A 6247-nucleotide genomic window follows, 5' to 3' on the forward strand; every position below is an offset into this window, starting at 1 on the left:
GGGCAAGGACTACAAGGAGCAGGGAACTTAACGAGGCTTGGGTGGATTAGAATTGTTTGTATCATGTATATATCCTTTTACGTAACAAACATTTACTGAGTACCTACTGTGTTAGACATTGTGAGATGCTGGAGAACAGACATTTGTGACACAGTCCCTGTCCTCAAGTGGCTTCTAGTCTGGTACTGGGAGACAGCCACATACACCAATCCAATGGCACATCACAGGTGCCAAGACGCACCTGGAGGGTAGGGGAAGTGCCTGAGTGCAGGCGTTCACTATATCCTGGGTGGACTATCACAAAAGGATTCTGGAAGATTCGGTGGTTGTTTAGCTGGGTCTTGAAGGATGAGAGGGTGTTCTTGAGGCAGATGAGGTGCCGGAAGAGGGCCAGGACACAGAAGAGGAGGGACGTGTACTTAGCTGTGGATCTACTGCATGCCACTTGCTGAGAATGATGGCCAATAGGCAATTCTGTTTCTGGAGGGAGGTTCTGGAAGACTTGAGAATGGTTCTCAGTGGTTATTGGGAATGCAACAAAAACGAGGACTTTTTGAGGCTGGACACAGCTAACGTGGGACTTGGGCATTTGGACTTTGAATGACAGTGCCGTAGTTGGGACGCGAGGCCCTACCAGGAAAGAGGTGTGGTGGTTCTAGATCACGAGTGCTGTCCCCAGGGAGCCCTCTTCCATTCATGAGAATGCTCCACTCCTCAAGGTCTTATGGAGTGACAGCCACTTAATGGGAGAAGAAACTGGGAGCGCGAGTGAATGGATTATCGAAGCCATTGCTTTCCGGTACTTTTAGGTACTGTCTGGATTCTTTGAAATGCTTGATGTCATTCCTCAGTCACATGGAATCTGAGAGGGGAAGAGCTAGGCCTGTCATGGGGTCAGAAAGGCCAACGATGACCTCTTTTTTGCAGCATTGTTTGTGGCCACAGGAAGGCAGGATGCTGTGGTTTAGTCAACAGTGTGCGTGTGCGTGTGTGTGTATGTGTGTGTGTGGTGTGTGGGGGGGGTGACAGTGTAGAGAAGGGCCAGGGGGTCTTCACTGTGTCTGATGAAAGGAGATAGGTCAGGAGGGATGCACACAGAACCCAAAGATGGAGAGGGAGGCGGAGAAAGGCCACAGCAGCACCCTTTCTGGAGAGCTTTAAAATCCAGGTAGATTTTCCATTATTGGTCAGCAGGGTTTCTGTTTAAGACAAGGAGATGGACCAGATCACCTCTCTGAGACCCTAGGAGTTAGTCATATTGTTTGCCCTTTAGATTTATTATAAATTTTTTTAGGGAATTGAGTGAATTTACATGGGAAAAGATAAGAGGAAAATTATTCTGTACCATAATGGGAAGACTCCTATTTCGTCAGTTTGGGTGGCTCTAACAAAATACCAGAGACTGGGGGGCTTATAAACAAGAGAAATTTATTTCTCACAGTTCCAGAGGCTGGAAGTCTGAGATCAGAGAGTGAGCATGGTTAGGTGCTGGTGAGGGCTTTCTTCCCAGTCACAGACTTCTGGTTGTGTCCTCATGTGGTAGAAGGGACAAGGGAGCTTTCTGGGGTCTCTTTTATAAGGACACTAACCTATTCACAAGAGCTCCCCGCCACCTCTGCCATGACCTAAGCATATCCCAAAGGCCCCACTCCTGATACCGTCACCTTGTGGGTTAGGTTTCAGCATATGACTTTCGAGGTGACATGAACATTCAGTCCGTAACAGCTCCCTAAGACTATACACGGCACATGCCTGTTCCCATCTTCCCAGCAAATCCTTTCTTTGTACACAGTGAGACCTCCCCGTTGGGAAGAAATCTGTCTCTCTTCATTGTGATTTTAAAAGTAATTTTTATTGGTCCTCTTTGAAGGTTAGTTTAAAATTCTTCATAGATGCATATATATGTATAGATATGCATATATGTACATATACACAAATATATGTATATATTTAACACAAAGGGAAAGGAATGAACCTGCTGATATTTTTATCGGAGAAGTTTCAGTTTCGAACTGGCAAAGCAGGTAAAACCTCTCCATCCACCGTTCAGCTCCAGACTGAGAAGATGGTTGTTTCACCCAGTGAAGTACAGTATTTTCAGTGCGAGTTACTTATAACCTGAAAAGTTATGAGTGAGAGGAAGAGGAAGTTTTAAGGCCCATATTAGAAACTAGCATAACGGGATGTGTGTGTGTGTGCGTGTGTGTGTGTGTGTGCGCGCACGTGCACGCACATGCATGCATACTGCATGCTGGGGAAGAAGGGAGAGCTGGCTGCTGCAGGAAGGAGCAACTCCCTCAGCCCTGGCTCCTTGGTCCCCTGGCCATGTCCAGAGAAGCTGGCCACCTCCAAGCACCCCCAACCCTGCTGGGGGCATCTCTTTGTTTCCCTTGCTGCCGGCTCCTTGTCCCAGTGGCCTGAGACAATGCCAGGCCTTGACACTGCAGAAGGTCAAAAACTGCAGCTCTGAATGGAGCTGAAACGAATAGTTTCTGTCCCAGAACAATTCTGTGAGCTAAGAAAGCATCTGTGCAGATGAAGCCTGCGGTTCCTCTTGCACAAGGAGCCCCGGGCGCCACCTGTCGCAGTCAGTCTTGCTCACTGGCTGAGCTGCTGGCGCTGTGCCCCAGAGCGACCTGGACCTTGCCGGTGATCACGGTGATTTAGATGGTGGTTCAGTTGCAAATGCTGGTTTAGCAGCACATTGAAAGCGGAAATCCCAGCCCTCAGCGTGGACTTAAGGCATTGTTCACACTCCTTCCCTTGGGGGGAAGCGGGGATCCTTCCAGTTTCAGGAGCAAGGCTGGCTGGGTGGGAAGTGGCAGCAAGAATTTTAACAAGTCAGGGTCCCCTGCATGATTCTTCTTCTCCAGTGTGGCCACATCATGGGCTCCCTTCAAAGTCTGCTTCCTCCAGGAAGTGATCCTTGACCATCCCAATGATCTCTGCTCCCTTTGAGCCCCTGTGCAGTTTGGACTGTATCACCTACGTGGGCACAATTTATCCCCGTGCCGTTTGTTAATTCTGTGTATATACTTGGCTGTTCCAGCTCCTGGAAGGCAGAGATTATGTCATTTGTAGCAATCAAAGAATTGGATCCATAAGAAACATTTAATTAAGTCTCTCCATCTTTAGAATCTGTTGTCTAGCTGAGTTTTTTTTTTTTTCTTTTCTTTTTTGTATTTGTATTGGCTGATCCCTAATGAGCATATTGTGACAATAACTTCTAACCCTGCCAATCCTACCCCGGCTGTCACTGTTCCAGTATTGCCTTAGAGATTACATAACTGCTTCACATTCAATATTTTTATTTAATGTTCACAACCACCTCTTTATTTTTATTTATTATTATTATTTATGCCTACAGCACCTGGTCTTCCTAGGTGGTCTCCCATCCAAGTACTAACTAGGCCTGATCCTGCTTAGCTTCCGAGATCAGACATCGGGCTTGTTCAGGGTGACATGGCCACAGACCGTAGACCATGGCTCCACTGGGGTGTGAACCCAGGACCTTCTGCGTGTAAAGCAGACATGCTAACCGCTACACTATGGAACCACTTCCCCACCTTTTTTTAATAGATGGAGCAGATATTACATTTTTTCCCCAGTGGATGAAAATACTAAAGTTCAGAGAGGTCAAATGACTGGCCCAGGGTCACACAGCTGATTCAGAAAGCTTCGCTGAATCTGAGAAAACCAGTGGTCCCGTTCAGACCACAGATCCATTCATGCATTATTTAAAAGGACTTCGTGAACATACAATGTTACACAGAATTAAAATGAATTGCAGGAAAATGGCTACTGCAAGATCGAGACAGTTGAATTAAGAGAGACCCTTCCATTTGGATGGCTCTGGACTTGTTGGCGAGAGTCAAGGTGCTAGCTGCATTTGAGGGGTGCTCCAGGAGCAGGTGTAGCAGGCTGGAAGAAGGGGTTATGAGGAGGGCGGGAAGGACTAAGTTAACAGGCAAGGAGAGACCTTCGATGACACTGTACTCGTTGGCACGTGCGTGCTGTTTCTCAGCTCCATCCCTCTGGTTATGCTGTACCCTCATCCTGGACACCCTTCCTCACCCACTATATTTCTGGTTGTCTCCTAGACATTTCCGCGTGTGTGTTCGAGCAGCGTGGCACAAACTGAAGGCTTTCTCTTCCAACACAGGCTGCTGCTTTCGTGTTTCCTATTTTGGAGACTGATACCACTCTTTGCGTGGCGGGGGCGTGGGGTAGGGGAGCCCCGGAAACCTTGGAGTCATGTCCTCTTGCCCTCAACAAATCATATCCGGTTGCTAAGGACAAGAATCCACGTGTACAGTTCTGCTCTCCATTCTCTCTCCCTTTCACTGCTTCTGCCTGGACGGTGCCTATCACCAGCTCACTGGGTTCCCATCTTATAAAACGAGGCAAACGATGATGCTTCTCTCTAAAAGCTTCCAGTTGTCTATTGTTAGGGGCTGAATTGTGTCCCCCAGATTCATGTGTTGAAGCCCTAACCCCAGTACCCTCAGAATGTGACTGTATTAGGTGATTGTCGTAGTCTGTTTGAGCTGCCCTAACAGAATATCCCGGATTGAAATACATTTTCTCACAGTTCTGGGAGCTGGGAAGTCCAAGATCAAGGTGCCTGCAAGGTATGTTTCATTCTGACGCTTTTCTCCTTGGCTCGTAGGCCGCTGCTATCTTGCTGTGATCTCGCATGACCTCTGTATTCCCTAGGGCGGGGGGAGGGCAGCAGGCTCACTCGTGTCTGTTCTTATAAGCACTAATCCTATCAGATCGAGACCCCACCCTTATGACCTCATTTAAGTTTAATTACTTCCTAGAGGCGCCCCATCTCCAAATACAGTCACAATGGGGGTTAGGGCTTCAATGTATGAATTTGGGGGGACACCAACCTTCAGTCCATAACAGAGATAGAGCCTCTAAAGAGGTGATTCAGAGAAAATGAGGCAATTAGGGTGGGTCCTAATCCAATTTCATTGATGTTCTTGTACAAAGAGGAGATTAAGACACATAGAGGTACAGCCCCTCTGGGAGCCTAGGAGGGGGACCTCAGAAAAAACCCATCCTCCTGGCACCTAGATCTCGTACTTTCCAGCCTCCAGAACGGTATGTTTAAGTTACCCAGTCGGTGGAATTTTGTTATGACAGCTCACGCGATTTTTTTATACACCTATGAAATGACGTTCAGGGCTTATCAGGTCCTAGGTCCATTTGCTCTTTTCAGTGCATGCCTTGCATTTTTATCCTTTCGTGCCCTTGCACGCGTTAGCTCCTCAGTCTGGAATGGAATAACTTCTTACTAAATATTCCATGTGCTCTCTTAGTTAGAACCGGGCCACCAGCAGAAGTGACATGTGTGGCTTCCAGGCTGAAAGCATTGAAGGGCAGATGCAAATTCTCCACATTTTTCTCTCTTCCTCTGTGCAGTGACCGAGAGGACATGTGATGGAACAAGGGACCACAGATGGTAGCAGCCTGGATCGTTGAGTCATGACATCAAGGCAGTGCCCTGGACATTAGACACTTGCATTTAGTGTTTGCATGAGGAATAAATCTTTGTTGTGTTAAAACTGTTACTACAGCATATGTCCATCTTGACTTATACACTCTCATTTTTTTTGCCAGTTAAAAAATGTCATCTTTTAAGTCCCAGTTTAACTGTTACCTCTCTCTTTCAAAGCCTTCCAGAATCAACCCACACTCAGTCAGAATGAATCTCTTCCCTCTGTGCTTTCACAGCATGCGTCCCCTATATCTATTTGATATTTACTGCTTAGTATTATGGTTAGTTAAGTCCAGGTAGAGTTAGCGACACAGAATGATTAAGAGTGAATTCTGGAACCACACTAACTGGGTTCACATCTCAGCCCTGCCATTTATCAACAGTGAGACCTTTGATGAGTTAACTTAATCTTCCAGGACCTTAGTTCATATCTGTTCCTTTAGTACCTGCCAAAGCATCTGGTACAATAATTAATTGTTCGATAGTACCTACTTGCCAGCCTCCTTCTGTTTGCCTTTCAGATAAAAGTATCAGGAAGAGACATGGGGGAGATGAGGATCAAAGTGCAAAGCCAGGAGGTCCTGTAATCAACGCCCTTGTAACATAACAGTCCTGGCCTATGGCTCAGACCAGGCCTGGAATAGACTACAGTTTTCTCCTCGAAATTAATTCTAACTGGATGGACAGAACACAGAGAGAGGAAAGGAAAGATGCATCGGATGTTACTTCTTGAAACCTCTT

This window comes from Pteropus alecto, unplaced genomic scaffold (assembly GCF_000325575.1).
Source record: "Pteropus alecto unplaced genomic scaffold, ASM32557v1 scaffold134, whole genome shotgun sequence".
In the NCBI taxonomy this organism is placed as follows: domain Eukaryota; kingdom Metazoa; phylum Chordata; class Mammalia; order Chiroptera; family Pteropodidae; genus Pteropus; species Pteropus alecto.